The sequence below is a fragment of the Carassius auratus genome, unplaced genomic scaffold (genome assembly GCF_003368295.1).
Source record: "Carassius auratus strain Wakin unplaced genomic scaffold, ASM336829v1 scaf_tig00014789, whole genome shotgun sequence".
NCBI classification, from domain to species: Eukaryota; Metazoa; Chordata; class Actinopteri; order Cypriniformes; family Cyprinidae; genus Carassius; species Carassius auratus.
In genome coordinates this window covers 122,561-137,500 of record NW_020524526.1, presented here as the reverse complement: position 1 = coordinate 137,500, position 14,940 = coordinate 122,561, and the positions used below count along the sequence as shown (strand labels likewise).

The following is a 14,940-nucleotide window of genomic DNA, read 5'->3' as shown; positions in this document are numbered from 1 at the left end:
TTGTAACATAACATATTTAGTAAATATCTCAAATATCTTAATAATTTTTCTCACCATAGACAGAAACACTGAAAGTCTTGACTGACATTTCTCTGTACTTATGGATCTGTAGTCCATAAAGTCCAGTGTGTTCAGTTCTGATGTTTCTGATAGTCAGAGATCCAGTTTGATTGTCCATCTGGAGTCTGTTCTCAAATATTGTATTAGTGGCATCTGTATCAATGTTCTGCTTATATAGTCTAGCTATTTGAGTCATTTGAGGTCCAAACGTCCACATAATTCTCTGCTCACTATGTACTTCAGTAACATCAGTGTTCAGAGTGACAGAATCTCCCTCCAGCACTGACACTGACTTCACTCCATCTGAACCAAACACACCTGAAAATCATATAAAGGCAATATACTGTAATTATTAGACAACAAAACTAACTAGATTTAATTTCATATTGATTGACTTTCTAAAATGTGTTTATTTGTTAATTTATTTATTTATTGGAAATATGTGTTTAACTAACCCCATTTACTGATTAAAAGAGTAACTCAACACACAGGAGAATCAGGATAAGAGTTCGGAGGAAAGAAAACGCCATTCTGGATCTGAAAACTCTCATTTCAGATATTTATCAAAGGTATTTTTCAGTCTAACAGGTTTTCAGAAAGTTACTTTGTGGTTGTAAGAAAACACTGCAGAAGATCTCACACTTTCATGAACATGAACACACAGAAACATCATCTAACACTGTGTGCTTCAGCTGAAGATCATTGCAGCACTTTAAACCACATTCTCACAGTTTAGACACACATTTACTGACCTCAATAACAGAAGTTCTGACTTGTGCAAGTTCACAGTTTCATGCAATGTCAATATTTAATGTCAATATTTAATGCATTCTTTATTTTCTTCTTAAATGACATTAACATATTTTCCATCTCAGCATCATAAACAGTACGTCTAACAGAGAGTGTTAGACGTACAGTTTATGATGTTGTGATGGAAAAGAGACTCATTCATTTAATTTTTTTTATTTATTTTTTTGTTATTAAAAAGACAAGCAAGCCCAGCCCAGCTGACAAAATGTAACGCAATTACTTTTAAAAGTAAATTTCCCCAACACTGGTCACAAATACATGTAAACACTAAAAATAATGCACAGTTTTACAGAAGTTTTTCATATTTAATTGTACTGAATTAGGATAGTAGCTAAAAGATACACTTTCATGAAAATAATTGATATTGTTTTCTCAAAGGTTTCATCATGTCTGACCACTTCAAAAAGGGTTCAGTTGATTCAGAGCTCCTTAAAGCTTTGTTTCTCCCTTCACTGCTCAGCTGCTGTCATTTACAGGAGGAGCTAGATGAGGCTCACAGCGATCAGTTATTATATCTCTTATGTCTATGTATAAACCAAATAATTGTTCAGATCCTTTTTGTTGTTGTTGTTATTGTTCTGCTTCTTTCTATACTTACTTTTAGATAACACTGTATTTTTTAAAAAATATTGCAAATGAACAAAAATAAACATTGTTGTAGCCCACAAGGTTGCTGATCACATTCACAAGAGATATTCAAAACCAGATACAAACACGAATTAACCCAAAACAGCTGAGTCTGAAAGATATTGTGTGCCTTGGTATCAAATGTAACATATGTTGTTTTTAATACATGCTGTCTCTTTCTGTTCTGTTTTACTAAGCTCTTCCAGATCTGATGTCATCTGCAGCCACGCCCACCAGAGCAAAGATGACAAAATAAGATCATAGCTTCCATAGAACCACAACAATGAACAGAGTCTGAGGAAAGAAACAGAAGAACACGAAAACATTAGTGTTCATTTTAATCCTTTCAGGCCTGTAAAGAGCACTACTACCTGATAACCACAATATGTGGGAATTCACCTACAGAGAGGCCTAGAGAGGCCTACTACCTATTACCAGATAACCACCTTAAGTGGAAACTGAAAGTAATTTGGAACTCAACTCCAGGGAGGCCTGGTGAGGCCTACTACCTGACAACCACAAACCATGGGAACTCGCTTTTTAGTGGAATCACACAGTATGTGGGAGCTAAACCTCCAGGGAGGCTGGTGAGGCCTACTACCTGACAACCACAGTATGTGGGAGCTCACATTCAGAGAGGCCTGGTGAAGCCTATTACCTGATAACCACAATATGTGGGAGTTCACCTACAGAGATAACACCCTTAAGTGGAAACTGAAAGTAATTTGGAACTCAACTTCAGGGAGGCCTGGTGAGGCCTGCTAGCTAACAACCACAGTACGTCCACACAGCCCCTCATGTTGAGGGTAGTGATGCTTAAGTATGCTTCAGACACAGGTCACGACGAGGTGTTCCCCATAGTGTCCCCTAAGAGGACACAGTTCGAAGTTCCCTTGACAGGGAACCCGGGACTACCAGTGGCCACTGGGGGTTGAGAACACAGTTTTTGGCTTGGCCTCTTCTGTCAATGGTACCTGCCAGTACCCCTTGGTGAGGTCTAGGGTGGAGATGAACCGGGCTCCCCCCAAGTGATCGAGTAACTCAAACACTGCGTGCGTGATGGTTCTATCACCCCCAACTTCAGCATCTCCTCTATCTCCTCTTGGATGGTGTGTTGCCGAGTCTCTGGAACTCGGTAGGGCCACTGCCTGATGATCGTTCCGAGTGGTGTGCAGACGACATGTTGGAGCACATAGGTCCGCCCAGGGAGGGGGGAGAACACATCGGAGAATTGACCGACCAGTTGTTGCAGCTCTTTTTTTTGGGTAGCCGACAGAAGGGGATTGACATCCACTTTGGGAAGTCGTGGCCTAATGGTTAGAGAGTTTCACTCCTAACCCTAGGGTTGTGGGTTTGTGTCTCGGGCCAGCAGTACCATGGCTTAGGTGTCCTTGAGCAAGGCACCGAACCCCCAATTGCTTCCCGGGTGCCGCAGCATAAATGGCTGCCCACTGCTCCAGGTGTGTGTTCATCATGTGTGTGCGTTCACTGCTGTCTTTGTGCACTTTAAATGAAGAGCAAGAATTCTGAGTATTGGTCACCATACTTTGCTGAATGTCACTTCACTCACTCACTCACCACAACGGGTGCAGTGGTGGCTAGAGTGGACATTTGGGCCCTAGTTCCAACCCACGCTTTAGGAGGTTAACATGATATAGCTGGTCCTCTCTCCCCCATACAGGTTGCTGGACTCGGTATGTGACGGGCCCTACTCATTCCATCGCTGTATATGGCCCTTGCCAAGTCGCGAGGAACTTACAGGCAGCTATCGGGACTAGGACGATCACATGATCTCCCGGCTGTAATTCCCGTGGTTGGGCTGCCCGGTTGTAAAGGTGCTGCTCTGCTCTTGTGAGGTGTTCCTGGACTAGTGGCTAATGACACCCTGTCAATCCGTACCCTCATCTCTCAGACATGTTCTATGGTGGACCGATGGGCGGCTGGTTGTTGTTCCCATGCCTTTTTTGAGACATTTAACAGGCCCCGTGGCCTGCTGTCCGAACAAGAGCTTGGAGGGGGTTAACCCAGTAGAGGATTTGGGAACTTCTCTGATGCCAAAGAGGACATATGGTAACATCTGGTCCCAGTCCCGTTTGTCGTCTGGTTTCGGCGGTGGCAGCGAGCAGCTGGTTGAACCCCGGCCAGTCTCTCCCGAGGAGCACGGGGACAGGGAGGTCCCTCTCAGCTCCCACTTTGATAGGGGTGGCCGAGATGGTGACACAATGCGCGGGGACCTGTTGTGTGTCTCCATGTACGCAGGTGATGGGGAAGAGGGCCCGGGTCTCCACTCAGAGGGGCAACACGATTGGCTGCACCAGGCTGATGGCGCTGCCTGAATCCAGCAGGGCTCAGAAGGATTGTCCATTAACTTTTACTTTCATCCGCGGCACCCCTGTTGGTGGTGCATGGTGGACGATGCAGCCTGCCAGCCAGGCCCAATTTGGTAAGTGAGGAGGTTCCGTGGGCATGGGCTCGTCCTGTGGGCGGGGAACCACCAGCCTGCTTACTGGTTGTGAGATGCCCTCTGGCGTGCGTCGCTCCTAGTTTACACTCCGGGGAAAAGCCGGTGCTCGCTCCCCAGCCTCACGGTGTTGGGCCGCCTCTGCCAACTTGATGGCCTCCACAAGATCAGTGTTGGTGTGTGGGTTCCGCATGCCTGCTGCTAGCCAAAGTGGACGAGGAATGGCTCGTAGCAGGTGATCTATTATTACTTGCTCCACCACCTGGGCAGCGGTGGGATCCCCAGAGAGAAGCCAAAATGTTCCACCTCGGTGAGATGCTTTAATAGATCCTCCCTGGCTGAGGAGGAGCAGCCGCCTGCAAGAAACAAAAAAAAAAGAGAGGGGGAAAATCAACAATGGTAAGGGACAGTCGTAGACTGGGGCAAACTCAATGCTGTGGGGTTTTGCTTGTCTGTGATTCTTCCTAAATTATGCCTGCATTCTCCACCAGTATAACGGGGTGAAGAATCACATAACAAGGGGAATTCAATAAAGGCCCCGGAGGGTGAATTTATTGAAGGCACTACTCGTGTCAACGTGTCCAGGTGAGGTGTGCTGGTGCTCCAGAGGGATGATTGAAGCAGCAGGAGAGAGTGGCACAGGAACTGCAGGGAACAGAGCCGAAGGTAAGTGTCCGTGGCTGAGTGATCGTGCGGAGAGTGGATGAGGTTCTGGGGAAACACAGACATCCAACGCAAACTACACAGAAGCCAGACGGGGGTAAACACAATGACATGAAACAACGATCTCACAAACACAAGACGTGAGACAAGCCATTATATAGGAGATGGGTAATGAGTGGCAGCTGTTGCTGATACAATTAACGGAGACGCCCACAACTAATCAGTGCAGACGCAGAACACACAGAATTCACCACAAAGTGTAAACAACCCGAGATCATGGTTTACCAACCGTGACAGTACCCCCCCCCCCTCTAAGAACTCCTCCTGGAGTTCCCAGAAGGGCCTACCTGCTGATTGAATTCACCAATAAGGGAGTGATCCAATATGTCCCTAGCAGGTACCCAACTCCTCTCCTCTGGACCGTAACCTTCCCAGTCCACCAGATACTGGAATCCTCGTCCCCTCCGTCTCGAGTCCAGAATGCGATTAACCGAATAAGTCGGTTCCCCATCTACGAGACGCGGCGGCAGGGGAACCGGAGTAGGCGGATTAATACGTGCATAAAACACGGGTTTAATTTTGGACACATGAAAGGCGGAATGTATCCTCTTGTACGCAGGAGGTAGTTTGAGGCGGACTGTCACCGGACTAATGATTTTGGTGATAGTGAACGGGCCGATAAATTTGGGAGCTAGTTTATTAGAAACGGATCGCAATGGAATGTTACTGGTAGAAAGCCACACTTTTTGACCCACGACATAGATGGGAGGCTTTGACCGGTGGCGATCGGCCTTGGCCTTAGTGCGCTCCCTTCACCCGGAGCAGAGTCTCACGGGCTCTGGTCCAGGTGCGGTGGCACCTCTGGACAAATGCGTGAGCGGAGGGGACCGCGACTTCAGATTCCAGACTGGGAAACGCTGGTGGCTGGTACCCTACACTACACTGAAACGGAGAGAGGCCCGTAGCTGACACTGGCAACGAATTGTGGGCGTACTCCACCATAGAGAGTTGTTGACTCCAGGAAGAAGGATTCTTGGAGACCAAACATCTCAACGTCCTCTCTAAATGTTGGTTGGCTCGCTCAGATTGTCCATTGCTTTGGGGATGATAACCCGACGACAAGCTAACTGATGCTCCTAATAACTTGCAAAACTCTCTCCAAAATTTGGATATGAACTGGGATCCCCTGTCTGAAACCACGTCTACCGGGAGGCCATGAATCCGAAAGACGTGATCTAAAACAGTAACCGCTGTCTCCTTGGCTGTCAGTAATTTGGGCAAGGGAATGAAATGTGCCGCCTTCAAGAACCGGTCCACTACAGTCAAAACGACTGTCATGCCATTAGAGGGCGGTGACAAAATCTAGAGCGATATGTGACCAGGGTCTCGAAGGGACAGACAGCGGTTGAAGGAGCCCAACAGGAGGTTGGTTAGATGACTTACCACTGGCGCAAACTGAACAAGCCAAAACAAAATCGTGGACGTCGCGAGCCATACGTGGCCACCAGAATCATTGTCTAACCAACCCATTAGTTCTACTTATCCCTGGATGACAAGCCATGTTGGAACAATGACCCCACTGGACAACTTCGGACCTTAACTCCTCCGGCACAAATAAGCGGTTCGGTGGGCAACCGGACGGAGGCATTACCCCTTCTAAGGCCGCCTTGACCTTCGACTTGACCTCCCATACGAGTGCTGAGACTACTAATTTCTCAGGCAAAATACACTCGGGAGTAATGGGACGGGCGGAGGGATCAAAAAGACGTGACAAAGAATCGGGTTTAACCCTCTGGAGTCTAAGGGTATTTTTGGGGCCTGGAGAAGTTTTGTCATGCCCTGATATTTGTGCTTTTTTCAGTTTCTTATAAATATCTAAATGGGTAAAGTCTAATATCACTGTAATCAGCACAAACTGGGCTATAATAATATGTGAAATGCATGTATGTACATGATTGTATTTTTGAGAAAAAAAATGTTATGCATGGTTAGTGAAAAACAAAAAATGTTAAATTGCTTGAATAAGGCCATAAAACACCTACATAACATTGGTTCCCGGGATTGTTGAGAACTGGAGCTTGTAGCCTAGAATTTTTATTTCTAAATTATGTGAAAATCATCTTGTTTACTCATTCACAGAAAACAATATATTGATTTAAATTTTCTATGACACTTTTTGTTGGTAAAAGTCATATGCGAGTAGGCGTCAACTATCATGAATATCTTTGTGACTTACACCTGAGAAGACAAAGGCCTGCATAATGAGCTGCATAATGAGCCTCTAATTCAACTGTGCCACTGAGGGAGGACTTACAAGAAAGAATGTGAGAATAAAATAAATCTATATAATTTTATGTTTGTAGTATATTAAGAATATATTTAATTATCCCACAACATAATTTAATATCCACTTGGGGGAGCAGTTAAACAGTTTATTAGGGACAATCAAAGCTTACTTTCAAACAAATTTTTTGGCATCATTACTCCAGTCACACAATCCTTCAGAAATCCTTTTAACAATCTTATTTTCTACCAAAAAAAAAAAAACAACAACATTTATTATCATCATCATCATTATTATTATTATTAATGTTGAAAAGAGATGAGAATATTTTTCAGGTTCTTTTAGGGGGAATAAATTGAAAGAAATGCATTGTTTTTACATTTGTTAGAGTTATCTCTATTTGTCACATTTATATTATTTACATCAAGCTTTTGAATGGTATAGTATTGTATATTGTTATTGAAACTTCATAATGTTTCACTTGATTATACATGTAGTCAGGATTTATAGTTTGGAAAAAGTATTTGGAAAAAGTCTAACTAGTAAAATGTTTACACGTTATGTGAAAACTAGTACAAATAAGTAAAAAGAGACTTACTTATGTTTATGATCTCTGCTGAATAAAGTGCTTCATTCTTTTTTCTGAGGAAATCCATTTCTCAAATCCTCAACCACATCACATCTTTTTGGAGTGATTTATGTCTTATTCCTCTCATCGCGAAGCAAACAGTAAAATAAAATAAAAACTTGAAGAACAGTCTGGCTGCTTTTTCTTCTGTGTGGGCGTATTCAAGCCGCGAGCTTCTGTTTGAATCTGAATAGCGCGTTAAGCGCGGGGGCGTGGTCACATTAGATATAATGAACGGAGACATGAAAAATAGACATCGCGTTGTTTTCATATGGATTACTTTATCTCAGAATATTTGTTTTCGGCAGCACTTGTTTAGTTTAAAAGTAGACATTTCAGGCTTTCTATAGATATCTCTCTCATGTCTCTTTGTTGAGTATTCACGGAGTTGCAGTTCATTTTAATGACGTGTTTGTAAATGAAGATCAGCGCACACAAAGGCTGTAGACAGCGCACCTTGTTTGTTATCTTTATTTTATAAGTGCACTAAGGTGTTTTGTTATTATGTCTGTATCCAAAAAAAGTAGACCCTTTACAGATTCTATTGATGTATTGCTCTTATCTGTACGATTAAAACTGAGAGTGTAATTTAAGTTCTTTTCGGGGTTATCCAGAGAAAATGACTCAAAACACATATATGCGTTAATCGACTTCAAAGGGTTAACATTTTTGGAACCCGGGCAGTACGATAGGGTAAATTCAAAACGGCCGAAAAAAAAGTGCCCACTGAGCCTGCCTGGAATTGAGTCTTTTGGCAGTTCTAATGTACTCTAAATTCTTATGATCGATCCAAACAATAAAGAGAACCCCTGAACCCTCTAACCAGTGGCGCCACTCCTCCAACGCTAATTTGACCGCCAACAACTCTCTATTGCCAATGTCATAATTACGTTCGGCAGGAGATAATCGATGAGAGAAAAACGCGCAAGGGTGGACCTTATCGTCTGAAGCAGCACGTTGGGACAACACTGCTCCTACCCCCACCTCTGATGCGTCGACCTCCACCACGAACTGCCGTGTGGGATCAGGGGCGACAAGGATGGGAGCCGAAACAAAGCGGTTCTTCAGGTTAGAGAACGCAGCCTCAGCTGCATCAGACCACCTGAACGGAGTACTGGGGGAGGTCAAGGCTGTCAGAGGCGAGGCTAGTTGGCTGTAATTACGAATAAAACGGCGATAGAAGTTGGCGAACCCCAGAAACCGCTGTAGGGCCTTACGGGAATCTGGAGATGGCCAATCTATCACAACCTTTACCTTGTCAGGGTCCATTCGTATTCCCTCAGACGACACAATATACCCGTAGGAAGGGGACCGACTGTGCATGGAATACGCACTTCTCCGCCTTGACAAAAAGCCCATTCTCTAATAGCCTCTGGAGCACTCGTCTGACGTGTTGAACATGTTCCTGGAGAGATGAAGAAAAAATCAGTATGTCATCCAGGTAAACATATATAAACTGATCTACCATATCTCTCAACACGTCATTCACGAGTGCTTGAAAAACCCCGGGCGAGTTGGAGAGCCCGAACGGCATAACCAAATATTCAAAGTGCCCTGTAGGGGTATTAAAGGCAGTTTTCCATTCATCCCCCTTCCTGATGCGGACCAAATGATAAGCGTTACGTAAATCCAATTTTGTGAATACAGATGCTCCCTGCAACCTCTCGAAAGCTGAAGACATGAGTGGTAATGGATAAGTATTCTTAATAGTAATGTTGTTCAGCTCTCGGTAATCAATGTAAGGTCGCAGAGAACCATCCTTCTTACCCACAAAAAAGAACCCCGCCCCCGCTGGAGAAGAGGAAGCATGGATGAACCCAGAGGCTAAGGAATCAGAAATATATTTCTCCATGGCCTCCCTCTCAGGAATAGAAAGAGAGTATAACTTGCCTTTAGGCGAAGATTTACCTGACACTAAGTCTATGGCACAGTCGTAGGGACGATGCGGAGGAAGAGAAGCAGCCCGGGACTTACTGAACACTTCCTTCAGGTCCAGATACTCAACGGGCACGTTTGGCAAAGCCATGGTCTCCTCCTGAAAAACAGAAACAGGAACAACAGGACTGGCAGAAACCAGACAAGACTCATGACAACTTTCACTCCACAATGTGATAGTGTTAGAACCCCATTCCACTCGTGGATTATGTTTGAACAACCAGGGGTGACCTAAAACAATGGGAGCAACAGGGGAGTCCATGAGAAAAAAGGATATGGTTTCTTGATGGTTGCCAGATGTGATGAGTGTGATGGGTTCAGTATGGTGGGTAACATGAGGCAGTTCCTGGCCGTTGAGTGCGGTGACATGGATGGGGAGAGACACAGGAAGGACAGGAATGTTCAGGTGATGTGCAAGTGAAGAATCAATGAAATTACCTTCGGCTCCGGAGTCCAGAAGAGCTTGGCATTCATGATGGTGATTCTTCCACCGCAGTTTCACCGGAAGGAGGGTCGATGGTGTGGGTGAGGACTTCTCGGCGGAGATCCCACCCGATAGTAGCCTCAGGTTTACTATCGGGCTGACTCTTTTACCGGGCAAGAGTAGTTGTTATGATCAGAGCCTCCACAGTATAAACATAGTCCTTGGGACCTCTGCCGTTCCCTCTCCCTCCGGGACAGCCGAGCTCGACCCACCTGCATGGGCTGGTGATCGTTGACAGAACCGACCATGTTCTCTCGACTCAAGCGCCCCCTACTGGGAGAGAATGGAGGTCTGGAAGGACTGTGTTGGCGACCCAGGTGATTAAACCTGGCCTCCACCCACAACGCCAGGTCTATGAGTTTGTTGAGAGTAGGGGGCAGCTCGAGGAGGTAGATCTCCTGCTGAACACGGTCGGATAACCCATGCAGGAATCTATCCCACTGCGCCGCCTCGTTCCACTGGCACGCGGCCGCCAGGGTACGGAACTCGATGGAATACTCGGTGACAGATGAATGTCCTTGTCGGAGTTCCGAGAGGTGATGGGCGGCCTCCCTGCCGGTCGCGGCCCAGTCGAAGACTCTCTTCATCTCGTCAGATAGTAGGTGGAACGAGGCACAGCACGGATGTTGATTTTCCCACACCGCCGTTCCCCATAAGGCACCCTTGCCAGATAGAAGTGTGAGCGTGAACGCTACCTTGGATTCTTCTGTGGCGAAAGTGCGGGGCTGCAGAGCAAAATGCATCGAGCTCTTGTTAAGGAATGTTCTGCAAAAAGTTGGCTCACCAGCGTAGTTCTCCGGCGCCGGAAGTCGCGGCTCTGGCCGAAAGTGGTCCTGGGGAATCCCCGGGGGAGCGGTCGGTGCAGGCGGCGCGATGGGCGCAGTGGGAGACGTGAGCTGATGGATCTGCTGGGTGAGCTCGGACACCTGTGCTACCAGCGCTTGGACAGCGCCTCCGGTGTTCGAGATGCTCTCCTGCTGCTGATCCATTCTCTTGACGCTGTGGTGCATGAAATCGGTGAGGGTGTTGGTGCTCGCTGCTTCCATGTTTTGTTGAGATCGTTCTGTGACGGCTGGTGAAAGGACAGTCTGGAAACAATAGCGAGTTAATGTATTTAATGAGATGATGAGATAATGTTACAAAGACACACAAAGACGATGATACGGGAACACTCCAGAGGGATGATTAAGGCGGTGAGAAGTCCAGACGGTAATGGAGTGCAGGTGAGGAGTCCGGGTGTTGACGGCGTGAGGCAGCAGGAGAGAGTGGCACAGGAACTGCGGGGAACAGAGCCGAAGGTAAGTGTCCGTGGCTGAGTTATCGTTTCTGCCATTTTTGCTATCAAGAAACTAGAGCGAGTTCTGTATCAGGGGAATCCGTTTGTTTTCCCCCAAAAAGGGGCATTAACCTTCGATGACGCAAAAGTAGCGTTGGTCTATAACGTTACCATCTATATTTACACAATGCACACATACACTGCATATCAAATCTGCCGCCTTTTTAAGAATAAGAGGTAACATCTTAAAAATTTTAACCATTAACGTTAATTTGTCACCAAATCGTCTACGCTCTTTGCAAAACCTCAAATGTGCACATGCCTCAGTGGAACCAGACGATAGGCTTAAATGTTTCCCGACTTGACTGTTAAAAGCAGATGATTGGCATTCCAGTGTGAGGAGTGGGACATGTGTATAGAATAGTCATCTTTGCCATTACAGGTTTTCCTTATATAGTTGTATTGAGGATTGAGGAAGTGGTTCCTTCCATTCCATCATCTCTGTGTTCTACAAAAAAAATAAGAAGTACTGATTACTGTAACTATAACACATAATTTATTTAAAAAAAAGGAAGAAGCCAATTTTTATTTTCATTCCTTCTCTTTCTCTTCTCTAGTGTCCTTGACCTTTTCAGTCACGTCTCTTGGGATCCATCGTTCTGCTTCTGTATATACTGACTTTTAGAAAACACTGTATTTAAAAAAAATATTGCAAATTAAGAAAAAGAAACATTGTTGTAACCCACAAGGTTGCTGATCACATTCATAACAGAGATTCAAAACCAAACACAACCAAAAATTAACCCAAAACATCTAATTCTGAAGGGTTGTGTGCACCTTGGCATCAAATTGAACATGTTGTACAGTATTTAATATATATATATATATATATATATATATATATATATATATATATATATATATATATGTTGTTAGATCTGAAAACGTCGCTCCCTGTTGTCTCTTTCTGTTCTGTTTTACTGAGCTCTTCCAGATCTGAAGTCATAAACTACAGCAGCAACTGCAGCCACGCCCACCAGAGCAGAGACGACCAATCGGATCACAGCTTCAGTAGAACCACAACAATGAACAGAGTCTGAGGAAAGAAACAGAAGAACACTGAGACATTAGTGTGCATTTTAACCCTTTCAGGTCTGTAAAGAGCACTAACATTACCACTGACGTACCTGGACACATATGACAGAGTTGACTGATGTCCAGATGTGTGGTCTGGTTTGTGATGGGATTGTTGATCACACAGCTGTAGATGTTGTTCTCCTGATATTCCACCTCCAGAGGTAGAGAGAGACTGATGCTGAGATCAGACACACTGATGCTGGACAATAAACTGTTTCCTTTATACCAGGAGAGAGTCACAGCACTCACATTCACCACTGAACACAGCAGTGAACAATTAGACACTGATGATGATGATGATGATGATGATGATGAACATTGAGAAGAGTCACTGGTGATGACAGGAACAGGCAGAGGAGCTGAAAATATGTAAATTAAATGTAAGTCTATTGTTGTAATGTGAGCAAAAACAGACAGAAATTAAGTGGAAGTTTCTAAAGTGCTTGTTCACCAAAATTAAATGTTTGAAGTTTTTCACAATGCTTTGGTATTTCCATTATAATGAATACAAATTATTAATGCATTTCAATATTTTTAGTATAAAATAAAGCCTAATGTCAAAATGTTTTTCCAGCATGCCTGTTAATAACTACTGAAGGCTGTGTGTTGTCTCTTTGTGTTTGTATTTTTGATTGTGTGAAAATGTTGATTGTTGTTATTGTGTTAGTGTAATGATGTCTTCTGTTTTTTTGTTTTAAAGGCTGAAACATTTTGCCAAAAGACTGCAGTTGAAAATTAGCCGGCTAAAACTGACACATTTACTGAAATATTAATAAATGTGTGTTGTCCTTATAAATAAAAGAAAAATTTTAAATCAAGCATTTTGTCTTGTCCCACAGGCACTTCACTGAATTTGTACTTAGAAAATTATTAACAAAATATGTCTGTGATTTTTGGTATAATGCAAGCATTTATTTGTGTTCCTTTCTTTTGAAGAATATTTTTCTAAAAATGCAAGATAGTTTATATTAAAAAAAGACTTTAAAGTTATGTCCCTCAGTCTAAACTCAACCCCTTCATATAAAACTGACAACATCCAGTACTCCACACTGCTATCAGATCGGATCATCATCATTCTGTCTGGAGTGACATAAAGAAACACAACAAACTGAGACAGACTCGATCCAGAAGAACTGCGGAGAACAATGTTCAGACAGAAACAGAAACCGTCCTGCAAAACTACAGTACGGTGAAAAGTTTTAGGTACTTGTGTAAAAATGCTGTAAAATGAGGATGATGCTTTTGTCATAAATAGTATTTTTGCACTTAAACTTTGACAAGCGTCCTACATCAGAAAAAAAAAAAAAAACTGTGTAAAATCATTTTTTAAATAATTAGTATATGAATAAATTAGTGCTGGGCAACGAGTATTAAAAAATAATAATAATTGCAATTAATGATATTATTGGCTGTGATTAATCACAATTAATCTCATTGTTATGCACAAAACTAATAATGCATTCAAAAGTAGTGTATTTAAAAGTAGGCCTAGGTTACTGCTATATGAACAAAAGTGTAATAACATTTGGTTTGCAAACACTTTAAACAAAAAATGTGCTTTTTACAGCAGTTCCTTTTACACAGTAGCAGTTTAAAAAAATTAACTAAGAAAGATAAACATCTGATATGGTTTATACATTCATCTAGAAACAATGCGATAATCAATAAGCAAACAAACATGGTATTAATAAAGATGGGGATCATGAAAATATTCAGCATACTACATAAACATAATTAAAATAATAAAAGAACACAGCTTTTTGTGCATATTTTGTAATATAACATATTTAGTTAATTTCTAAAATATCTTAATCGATTTTCTCACCATAGACAGAAATATTGAATCTCTTGTCTGAGTTTCCTCTGTTGTTGATGATCTGTAGTTTATAAAGTCCAGAGTGTTCAGTTCTGATGTTTCTGATGGTCAGAGATCCAGTTTGATTGTCCATCTGGAGTCTGTTCTCAAATATTGTATTAGTGGCATCTATATAAAGGTTCAGATATTCTCGTCTCTTTAGGTCCAAACATCCACAGTATGTGATCATCTCTCTGTACTTCAGTAACATCAGTGTTTAGAGAGACAGAATCTCCTTCAGTCACTGACACTGACTTCACTTCATCTGTATCACCAAACACTCCTGAAAATCATATGAATGCAATATACTGTAATTATTATACAACAAAAATAACTAGATTTAATTTCATAGTGACTGACTTCTAAAATGTCTGTTTATTTTTTTATCTCTTGTGTTGGAAATATGTGTTTAACTAACCCCATTTCCTGATTAAAAGAGTAACTCACCACACAGGACAATCAGGATCAGAGCGCAGAGGAAAGAAAACATCATTCTGGATCTGAAAACTCTCATTTCAGATATTTATCAAAGGTATTTTTCAGTCTAACAGGTTTTCAGAAAGTTACTTTGTGGTTGTAAGAAAACACTGCAGAAGATCTCACACTTTCATGAACATGAACACACAGAACATCATCTAACACTGTGTGCTTCAGCTGCAGATCATTGCAGCACTTTAAACCACATTCTCACAGTTTAGACACACATTTACTGACCTCAAT

The 14,940-nt window shown here is 42.9% G+C and overlaps 2 pseudogenes; both read right to left on the bottom strand.

The window, feature by feature from the left end:
• Positions 1–3,108, bottom strand: part of LOC113074490 (uncharacterized) — a 4,127-nt pseudogene extending 1,019 nt beyond the window's left edge.
• The window catches only part of LOC113074465 (CD48 antigen-like), a 15,913-nt pseudogene extending 1,200 nt beyond the window's left edge, over positions 1–14,713 (bottom strand).
• Positions 14,714–14,940: the final 227 nt, after the last annotated feature.